This window comes from Chiloscyllium punctatum, chromosome 34, assembly GCF_047496795.1.
Source record: "Chiloscyllium punctatum isolate Juve2018m chromosome 34, sChiPun1.3, whole genome shotgun sequence".
Taxonomy (NCBI): domain Eukaryota; kingdom Metazoa; phylum Chordata; class Chondrichthyes; order Orectolobiformes; family Hemiscylliidae; genus Chiloscyllium; species Chiloscyllium punctatum.
This window is the reverse complement of record NC_092772.1, coordinates 68,749,481-68,761,548: the sequence shown is the minus strand read 5'-3', so window position 1 is coordinate 68,761,548 and position 12,068 is coordinate 68,749,481.

Here is a 12,068-nt window from a genome sequence, read left to right as displayed (position 1 = left end):
ACTGACTCGTGCACCTGAAGTAGAACTCGCCGAGCACTATGGACTATTTGACCAATCCACCTGATTTATACAACTTTGGACTGTGGGAGGAAACTGGAGCACCCATCCGAAGCTCACGCAGACACGGGGAGAAGGTGTAAACTCCACAAAGATAGTCGCCCGAGGCTGGAATTGAAACCAAATCCCTGATGCTGTGAGGCAGCAGTGCTAACTACTGAGCCACTGTGTGCTACCCTGGAACCTCCTGACTGCCTAATGCAAAGGGAATTCAGCCAAATCCAACTCTCCCAGGATGAAATCCCATTGCTAGCAGCTGTGTGAGTACAATATCTTCAGAAGCAGAATAACATTTTGGACAATCTTTCAATTTTTCCTTTTGACATGAGTTACACTAATATCTGGACAAGTTTCTTTCAACGTGAAATTGCAGAGATTTTGTTTCTTGTGTGTGTGTGTCAGCGTATTTAGACAGGGAAATATCGATTATTTATTAGCAATATCCAGTTTGCCACCATAGTTTGAGTAACATTGCTCTGGATCATAAATGTGTTATTTTAGCAGATTAAAGAAACTAGTCTGACTTGTTTCTAAATCTGACGCTGACCCAGTCTGAAATATCATCGGCCATATCACCAACCTGACTACATTTAAGATTTGTTGCGCACAGTGGAGTGAGGGGACTACAAAAGGAAACAGTGACCCCAAAAGCTGGAGAACAATAGGCAGGTGAGCCTGATGTTAGTGGTGGGTAATTTGTTGGAGGGGATTTTCAGGATCAGGATTTACATACATTTGGGAAGGCAAGGGCTGCTCGGGTTAGACAACGTGGCTTTCTGCATGGGAAATCATGTCTCATTAATTTGGTTGAGTTTTTTGAAGAGGTGACAAAGAAGATTGATAGACATTGTCTACCAATTTGGTAGTTGATTTGACAGTTTGGTAGACATTGTCTATATGGACCTCAGCAAGGTGTTCATAACATTTCGATTGGTAGACAGATGGGTAAGGTGCGATCACATGGGATATAGAGGAAGATAGTCACAATTGGCATGAAGGAAGAGGGATATTTTTCAGACTGGAGGCTTGTCAGCAGCAGTGTGCTGTAAGAATCAGTACTGAGTTCACTGCATTTCATCATTTATGTAAAGGATTTGGATGTGAATATCGGGGCCATAGTTAGTAAGGTTGCAGATGACATCAGAAAGGTGGTGTAGTAGTTATCTCAGAGTATAACGAGACCACAATTAGATGTGACAAAGGGACAAGGAGTGACAGATGAAGTTTAATTTAGATAAATACGAGGTTTTGCATTTTGGGAAGGCAAATCAGGGCAGAAAATATACACGTAATGGTAAAGTTTTGTGAAGCGCTATGGAACAAAGGAACACAGGGCTGCAGGTGCATTGTTCCTTGAAAGTGGAGTCGCAGGTAGTCAGAGTGGTGCAGAACTCATTTGGCACATTTGGCTTAATCAGTCAGAGCATTGAGTATAGGAGTTGTGGTGGTATGTTGCATCTGTATAGGATTTGGTGAGAACACTTTAAGAAAACTGCGTACAACTCGATTGTCCGCAGAAATGACATACACGGATGTTCCAGGACTGGAGGTTTGAGCGTTAGGGAAAGGTTGATTAGGTTGAGGTGTTTCTCCCTGGAGTGTCAGAGGTTGAGGGGTGACGTGATAGAAGTTTATAAAGCCATCTGGAGCATGGATATTCTGAACAGTCATGTTCTGCTCCCCAGGATAGGGGAGTCCAGAACAAGAGGGCATAGGTTGAAGGCGAGGGGGGAATGATTTAGAACGAAACTGAAGATAAATATTACATACAGAGAGGGGTATGTGCACAGAAAGTGCTGTCAGAGGAAGTGCTGAAGGCGGTTAAAATCACACATTTTAAAAATATCTGAAAGAAGAGGGACGTTGGCCAAATGGTGGCAAATCGGACTAGATCAGATTTGATATCTGATCGGAGTGAGCAGATTGGACTAACAGGTCTGTTTCCACGGTGCATGAATCTCTGATTCTCTAAGAAGGATGACGAAAAATTCTGAAGGTACCTTTCAAGTCAGAATTCTCTTCAGTGGAAGTTTATCGTGCCTTTATGTTCACATTGATTCAAGGCTGCATTAATTAAATATTTGACATAGAAGTGATTCATGGATAATGGGACGCAGACAGCAAAGTGGGGCTGAGCCCACAACCTGATCAGCCACAATCTTAGCGCCTGGTGGAGAAGGCTCAAAGTATCTCATGACCCACTCCTGCTCCTCAGTCACATGTTCCTGTGTTCCATTCAGCCCCTTATACCTGCTAGACTGGAGCAGTTGGAGTCTACTTGCTGCTATAACCTGGTGCACAGAAACAAAGGAGACCAATCAGACCTTCATGACTGTCACACACGCTTTGAGGTGATTGGGGAAATGTAATTGGAAACCAAGGTTGGGTATGAAAGAGGCCCTTCATCTCTCTTTACAGAGCTTCTCCTGTCTGCAACTTGTACTTCATTTGACGGTCATGTTGTAGACTGAGATTCACTGAAAACAGCCCCCATACCTCACCCAGGGAAGGCTCACAAAATCCTCTGTTCTCACCGACTGCAATATACAATAATAGAACTTTAATGAAAATAACACCCACTAACTTTCCAATAACTGAATGTGAGAACATCAGAAACAGGGGCCGGTTGTTCACTCCCCAAGCCTGCCTTGCCCTTCACTAAGATTATGACTGATCTGCTCTCAGTCTCAAATCCTCTTTCATACCCAATTCTTCATAGACTTCAATTCTCTGATAAGTAAAATCCATCGACCTCCTCTTCAAATACTATCAGTCATCTAGCTCCACGAACACTCTTGAGAAGAGAAATCCTGACATTCAATACCTCCTGTTTGAAGAAAAAAACTTGCTGCTCCTATATCATAGCCTATTGAGATGAACAAAAGAGGTTGACACAGGTAAAAGTGCCCTGATATCAAGGCAGTGGTTGACTTCTAGGAGAACGTGAGGACTGCAGATGCTGGAGATCAGAGCTGGAAATGTATTGCTGGAGAAGCGCAGCAGGTCAGGCAGCATCCAAGGAGCAGGAGAATCGACGTTTCGGGCAAGAGCCCTTCTTTGGGCTCATGCCCAAAACGTCGATTCTCCTGCTCCTTGGATGCTGCCTGACCTGCTGCGCCTTTACAGCAACACATTTTCAGCAGTGGTTGACTTCTGTTGACATCAAGGAGCTTAACAAAACTGGACTTAATAGGAATCAAAGTAAACTCTCCAGTGTTTGGAGTCAAACATGGCACAGAGTAAGATGTTCATCATCTCAGTCCTGGGTCACCTCTGTGGGAGATCCTCAGGGTAGCTTCCCCTTCACAAACAGCTTCAGCTGCTTCATCAATGTCTCCAAACCCTCACCCACCCCACCATAAGATCAGAAGTGGGGATGGTCAATGAAGATTCCACAATGTTCAGAATAATTTGACGCCCCCCTCAGCTCCTGAACTGGTCTGTGTCCACGTGCAGCAAGACCCAGACTCCATTGAGGCTTGTGCTGTTAAAATGTCGGTAGAATTCATATAACAACACTGACTGATACAGTACATTGTCACAGTAAGATAAGAGTTCATTCCGCACCTCACACTGGTTTCACAGGAATATGAGGAAGTCGTTCAGCCCATTGACACTATTGGAGAAGAACAGGGATAGCACATTCAGTGCCTCCAACATATTACTCAGGAAGAGAAGGATTCTAGTGTGATGGGCCACAACAGAGCCGCTCGAAAATATTTGAAGGTGGTAGCCTAGACTCTAATGTTTTCTTATTTTAAAGAAAATGTAAAGTGTCTGTTCCAGATGCAAGGTGACTGGTCAAACTACTCGGTGTGAAGCAAAACACCATTTACTTAAACACGAAAGATGAAATGAAACCAAAGAAAGAAGAATTTATAATAACATAATTATATTGGACGAGTTAACAGAATAATAGATCTAGGAACTATTACTAATGAACTGTTCCAATATAGGGAATTCCCATAAGCACAGCCCCTGGCAGAAAGGAAAATTCAGACACCGAATGTCAAAATATTTCTCCAATTCAGGATTTAAAACCAGCATCAAGAGAATATTCAGAGAGTTGCAGCCAGGGCTCTTTCACTGGAGCTTCCAACTCTGTGGAGACCCCAATAGTTTCGGATGTTGCTGAGAAACCATAACCAAGAGATCCTAATCTGTGAGAGCTGGCCACACACATTCAGTCTGCATTAAAATTAACCCAAGGCCTCCCTCGCTGTTTACTCAAGTAGTCTTAACTAACCAGCTTGGTAACGATCATTCAATCTCTCTCTAAAAAGAAACCAGGACGAAAATAATCTCTTAAAGCTGCAGCATCATCGCACTTGTCAGTACATCGAGCTGTCAAACAGGAACCCGGGGAACCCAAATCAGGCCCTTGGCCCTGTCCAATCGGACGAGGAAGATGCAATTCAGTCCCTTCAGTCACCTACACAGGAAAAGGAGGTGGCTCTTCAGCCCCAGAGTCACTTATAAAGGGACAGGAGGAGGCCATTCAGCCCCTGGAGTCACTTACAAAGGAACAGGAGGAGGCCATGCAGCCCCTGGAGTCACTTACACAGGAACAGGATGAGGCCATTCAGCCCCTTGAGTCTCTTACACAGGAACAGGAGGAGGCCATGCAGCCCATTGAGTTACTTACGCAGGAACAGGATGAGGCCATTCAGCCCTGGAGTCACTTACACAGGAACAGGAGGGGGCCAAACCCCTCACACACTTACTAAGGGATAGAATGAGGTAATTGATGCTGATTCCTGATGAATCGCTTATGCCCAAAACGTGGAATGTCCTGCGCTTACGATGCTACCTTACCTGCTGTGCTTTTCCAGCAATCGATGCTCTACCCTGATCTCCAGCATCATCAGTCCTCATTGTCTCCTAATTGATGCTATAACATGATGAACAAGTGGAGCAGACAGACTGCTCCACGATGTTCCTCCTGGCTCCGTTGCTCATGATCACACATGGGTTTTCTCATGTTGAGGAGGGAAGCCATATGCCTTGTGTGAAGTCTCAAGAAGGCACCTTCCATCTCCGAGAAGCCAGCCTGGTGTTCTCTATGTAGGGCGGAAGCTGGTGGGAATGGCTACCTGTTTCAGATGTAAGGTATTTTGGCTGCTGTTGGGGACTGTGAATAACCTGACGTTCAGTATGGGTTCACACGCCGACTGCATAATAACGTGGGGAGAATTAATTAAGGCATATAAACTATTAGGAACGCCCCGTTAGACTGATGAAGGGACTCTCTAATTTCAAATAATGCTGACCGTGTTCATTTTGATCTTGTCTAGTGCATGTCCTGTGCAGTGTAACCTGTATGCCTTACACTTTCCAAGTCTATCTCCACCTTATGATCTGTCTGGCCATGTTCACTATGATCTGCCTCCACTGCTCATAAATAAAGTGTTTATCTGTACTGAGGTAGATGTGACAATAAATCAAACCAATAAATCCTGGGTAATGTATGGAATTTCTCACCCTTTCAATGTCTCTTTTGGAATAAGAGATCGCTGCCACTCCTTGTCTCCATTTCTTCATCGTGCACGGCTCTACAGATGAAACACTCAGATTCTTCACTGTGTCTCCTCATGAAACCATCACCCGTGTCCGTGGTAAGGAGATTATTCCTTACAAAGGAGATCAAATCTGTAGAGTGTGCCCCAAATGATATCTCAGCAAGGACCTACAACTCCAGGAAGATGGCATTATTTACAAACTTGATTCATCTTACAATGACAGAAAGCATACCATTGACTGCACCCATTACGTACACAGGGTTTGATTCGGTGGGAGGTAGGAAATGTCATGGGGACAGTTCTGAAATGGAAGTTTGGAACAGTGGTGAGGTGGTGGAAGGGGAAATGAGGAAACTGTTGAAGTCCACATTGATGCCCTGGGGTTCAAGTGTTCCGAGGCGGAAGATGAGGCGTTCGTCCTCCAGCCACCCGGTGGTGAAGGAGCGGCGGTGAAGGAGGCCCAGGATCTTCATGTCCTCGGCAGAGTGGGAGGGGAGTTGAAATGTTGGGCCACGAGGCAGTGTGGGTGATTGGTCCGGGTGTCTCGGAGATATTCCCTAAAGTACTCTTCTAGGACGCGTAGAATATAGAGGGGAATGCATTGGGAGCAACAGATACAATAAGTGATATTGGTGTTTTGTCATATCCGCTATCTTTATCAGATCGTTAAACTGACTCAACAATTTTTAATTTGAAAGGGACCAATAAACCTGGCTTTGAGGGATTTCCTACCACTGTTGGCAATACTAATAGCTCATCCCCACAGGAAATCGTCAAAGTTTCAGAGTTTTTATCTGCCACCTGCTTCATTCTATGCTGTGCCCTCTTCTGGTGTTGTTTAGCAAACTCACATACTTAATCTAATCGCTCCCTCACCTCACATACATAATCCATGTGTGAGATCTCAGACTTTGGTCCTGTCAATTTATACTTCATTAATTTCAAAGGACCTCTCACTAATGTACGAATATTAACGCAAAGGAAGTAAACTGAGTAGATTTAGTTGGGGCATCACCGATGTCAAGCAATTCAATGGGACACCTTTATCCCAATCATTCGGGCAATCCTGACAGTACGCTGTTAAGATGGTCTTCAGTGTCTGATGCTAACTTCCCAAGTCTCTCTGGTACTCAGGATGGGACGCCCTTAATTTGAAGTGCTACATGCCTGTGCTATCCATGACTTCCTTAAACAGCTGAGCGGTAAATGAGACCCTTGGTCTGACTGGATCTCTCTCGGTAGCCCACAGCGAGTAAGGAAAGCTACCAACCCCTCCATCTCGCTTTTCGCCTTAACACTCAGTAATGGGATTGTCTCTGAAAATCTGGTAGACATATCCATTATGGTCAGCAAATATTGGTTTCCAATTTTACTTTAGAAAGGGGAACTACACAACTGATCATAAGCCACATGAAAGGTTCTTCGAATGCAGGCATTGGCAACAAAGGTGCTGGATTTATTACTGCCTGCGACTAACCTACCATTTGGCATGTATGAGATGTACAATAAAAATTAACCACGTCCTTGTGCATTCCAGATCACTAGAAATGTTTCTGTACCTTAGCCTGAGTCTTATTACACCTCGGTGACCGCCTGCAGTTAGTTCATGTGCTACCCGTAACACTGTCTGCGACTGGTAACACAATCTGGTGCACCTCAGCCCATTTCCCTTCTGCAGTAAACTGTCGTGGTCTCCATGTTAATTTTAGGATTCTATCTTTAAATAATAATGTTTGACAATATATTCTGATTCCTTTTCTGTGTGTATGTGTATGTGTGTGTGTGTATATTTTGTAAGTCCATTAGCCTTTCGGGACTAAACAACTGTGCCTGACCCTCTGCCTGTTCAGGCTTTTCCTGCACCGTTACATCAAACAGGGGGTCAGTTAATTGAATATAAACTCCTTTTGTCTTTTTGTGTCGTATTTCCTTCCTGCTGTAAATTATGACCGTGCTATCGTGTCGCTACACAGTCTGGAAAGAATTCTAAGGTATTTTTCTTTTAACTCCCAAGTTCCCTAGTCTTCCTTCAGCTTCTCCGCCACAAGGGGTGCCTCTTCCAACTTGGATCCTTCAAAATCGTTCCCAAGAACAAACTGTATTCCTGGAACAGACAGTCTGTCATTCACTCACCCTGTTACTTCCCAAACCTTGATTTGGAATTACAACCTGATGCTTAATTTCTGCCCTGTTCCACAAATCATCACGCTCTTGATTAACATGTCAGAAAGAGTGAAAATACTTCCATCTCTTACTATTAGAAGCTGAGAGAAAGTGAGGACTGCAGATGCTGGAGATCAGAGTTGAAAACTGTGGGGCTGGAAAAGCACAGCAGGTCTGGCAGCATCTGAGGAGCAGGAGAGTTGACGTTTCAGGTGCAAGTCATTCATCAGGAAAATAGGGTAAGGGAGGAGGCGCGGGGCTGAGAAATAAATGGGAGGGTGGCGCGGAGCTGGGTGGGAGGTAGCTTGGAAGGCGAAAGGTTGATAAAGGTGGAGGGGTGATGGTGCTAGTTCGGAGAGGTGGTTGAAGTGGATAGGTGGTAGGATAGTTGTAACCCTCAAACTATACAGCATCAACATCGACTTCACCTAATTCCAAATCTCCCCTCCCCAACCTCATCCCAGATCTAACCGTTCAACTTAGTACTGCCGTCTTGAAATGTCTTAATTGTCCATCTTCCTTTCCACCTATCCACTCCACCCTCCCCTCCGACATATCACTATCACTCCCAACTGCATCTTCTTATTGCCTTCACAGTGACCCTCCCACCAACCCAGCTACTACCCTCGTATTTGTCTTTCAGCCCTCTTGGCGCCTCGCCACATTCCTGACGATGAGTTTATGCATGATATGCCGATTGTCCTGCTCTTCGGATGCTGCCTGATCCGTTGTGTTTTTCTGGCGCCTCACCTCTTAACTATTAGAGACTGAGCAGAAGCTGTATCTCACAAAAGTATAACTTCTTGTCCTCACCCCCCACCCCACCCCCCCCCCCACCCCGCGTAAAATTTAAACTCAGAAGCGAATTTTTTATAGAGATCTGGCACTGACTCCATAACCAGCCCCTGTCTAGGCTGTACACTCTCCTGCAGCTCATCGGCTCCACTTCGTGTCTCCTTTACCAGTTTCCCTAATACACTGGCTTAACCTCTTTTACCGCATCTTTTCCCAAAGTGCCTCCCTTCAATGCCCAGCACTGTGTGTCCCAGCTTACTGCAGCGAAAACATCTTTTCCCAGTGCCCTTTTTAAACCATTGGCACTGTTCCACTCCCATTTCGTAAGAACAACTGAGGCCTTACACCACCTTTGAACCCCTTGGGCATCTTTTCACACCTGCGCTAAATTATTGCCAGTGTGCTTTACTCTATGTTTTGCAGTGTAGGGTCTCCCTTTCTCCAAACCTCTATCCCTCAGAGGATAAAAATACTCCCAGAAGCTAAATTTGATCTCATGCATCAATGCGTATTTAGCTGCCATTTCTGCCGCATTTATCACTTAGAGAACTGTCTGTTCATTCAAGTGAATTCTTGCCATCTCTGGAAGTGAGTCTTCAAACTTCTCCAGCAGAATAATCTCCCTTCAAGCCTCACAGGTCTTATCCATTTGAAGGCCCACAACTATCTATCAAAACGACTATGTTGAATTATTTCAAACTCAGCCTAACTCTGACCTGGTTCCGCCTCTATATTTCTGAACCTCTGTCTATATGCTTCTAGTGCCATTTCATAAGCAATCAAAGTAACTTCTATGACGTCTGCATAATCTCTTGCCCCCTCATCTGACAGCACTGCGCATACCTTACTAGCTGTGCCTACCAGCTTAGTCTGAACTAGCATTACCCGCAAGTTCACTGGACACACCATCTTCTCAACCAATTTTTCAAATTAAATAAAAACGGTTTTGACATGTTTTTCACCGAAATATGGCAATATATTAACATAGTTATATACATCCCTACGTTCTCCCTTCATCTTCATTCCGCTAATTTAACTTTCTTATCTAATTCTCAACTTCTGAAGTTCAAATTCTCTCTCCCTTTCTTGTTCCTTTCTTTCTCTTTCTCTATCTTCTCTCTCTCTTTCTGTCTCTTTCTTTACTTTCTAACTACAGTTGCCACATTTGCAATTTAAGTTTTCCTAACTCGCCTGCAGTTGCCTCTTTCTCTGATACACCAAAGTGCTTGACCAACTCCATTAAAATTTCAGCTTTGCTTTTGTCCCAGGTTAAACCCAATTCTAATCTATTTGTTAATTCAAAAAGTATGCCCTTCCGCTGTTTTTCTAAACTTTCTTGGCAAATTTGGGAATCATCTTCAAACCCCAGAACCTCTTTCGTAAAGTTAAAAGTCATTACTTTTAATTTAACCAACCAAAGTAAACAAAATTAAACGAATTTTCTCACCTGTATTATTTGAAGATCGAGGTCACTAACTGCTAAGTGATAGAATCTGCTGGGACCTTTATTTTCATCCCAAATCTGTTCAAATCTGTCCAAATCCCATACGACAAGCCCTCAAACCGTTATGATGTTGATGTCGAACCCCTCTGTTAATTAAAACCACACACCCAGAAAAGCTCACCTCGTCTCGTAATCTGTTAAAATATGAGTGACAGAGAAGTCCCAAATTCCACTATTAAAAGAAAAAATAACAATTTATAAGTATGGAAGTTAGCTTGCTGAACTAGAATGTTTGTTTTCAGATATTTTGTCACCATGACTAGGTAGCATCATCAGTGACAGTCTCCGGAGAAGTGCTGGTGGCATGTCCCGCTTTTCTATTTTTAGGTCTTGATTTCTTTAGGTGGGTGATGTCATTTCCAGTTCTTTTTTTCAAGTGAAGGTAGATAGGATCTCAGTTGATGTGTTTATCAATGTACTTCTGGTTAGAATGCCATGCCTCTACGAACTTTCGTGCGTGTTTTTGTTTCACCTGTAGTAGGATGTGTGTGTTGTCCCACTCAAAGTGGTGTCCTTTTTGTCGGTATGTACAGAAACTAGCGAAAGTGGGCCTTGTCTTTTGGTGGCCAGTTGGTGTTCATGTATCCTGGTAGTATGACAACAGGACAGTTTGAAATGTAGGAAAAATGATTTTATGTACACTGTTTAATCAGTGTGTGTTCAGATAAGTAAGATTATTCATATGTGTACAACACATTCTGAATGAACCACGGAGACACAGTTATCAAAAAAAACGATGCACATGATGTATAATGTTTATAAAACATTAACACATTATTTGGTCGTCGTCTGAAGTGATATGTTCCCCTTTTCTCAACGTTCCCCCTTTTCTGGGATTCCCTACTCTTGTCTCTCATTCTTATCAGGATGTGTGTTATGAATATATGCTTCTGTTGTCCCAAATTATTTCAGTTAATCCCCTTTCTAACAGGAATTAAATATATTGACCTGCTGGGTTCTTCCCAAAGCTGGTGCCTGTCATAATATCGAAGATATAAATTCTGGCATCAGACTCAGTATTTGAGCATATTACTCTGTTAGACATGCATTGTACAAAGGACCACAGCACACAGGAATTGTCAAAACATTGAGGGATATACATCTACTTCTTTTGATAATCTAGTTTTCTCATTTTTCACATCTCCACATCTATATTCTCTTTCTCGTTGTCTGTTTGTATCTAGTTAAGAAATCCACCAATTTCCTCGTGTCCCATCTCTCAAAACTCCTTCTTTCGGTGTATATATTTTGCTCTCATCTTGATGTAATGTGATGGTAATTAAGCAATATAACTACAAAGACATACGGGAGGAGCTGGCCAGAGTTAATTGGAAGGGGAACCGAGCAGGAAAGACCATGGAGCAGCAATGGCAGGAGTTTATTGGGATAGTTCGGAGGATATCAGAAATTCATCCCAAAGAAGATTAAACATACTCATGGGAGTACAACGCAGCTATGAGTGATAAGGCAAGTCAGGGACAGCATCAAGTCAAAAGAGAAAACACACAATCTGGTGAAGATTACTGAGAATCCCGATAATTAATTGGCTCTGAAATTACATGAGGTTGGCGTCACTGACACAGCAGAGCACTTAATCATGGTCAGAAAGAGAAACAGAGGGAAAAATATTCCCTTTAAACGCAGAAAATGGTATTACTCAAGGAATTAAACAATTGAATAAAATCAGTTAAATGCTTTTGTGGAATGTGTCAGGTTGAAAGCATGACCCGCGAGAGACTGTCAGCACAATGATAATTTGAAAATGAAAGTATTATCACATCAGAAACCAGAGTAGGTCATTGAGTAGAGGGCTGATTGGTGAATGAGTCTCGATGTGAATTGAGGAACAGACATCAGAAGTGCATTTCAGTTTTTGCAGCTCAAAACTGTGCATTCATGTAGTGCTGCAGACCACAGCAGCAGGAGAAGTGGACCTGCATTCAACCACAACCTGTACACTTTTTGCCCTGGATAATCTCCTCAGTCTGGCGTTACCATCCCAACACAATATAAAGCTCAGTGACGAGTGT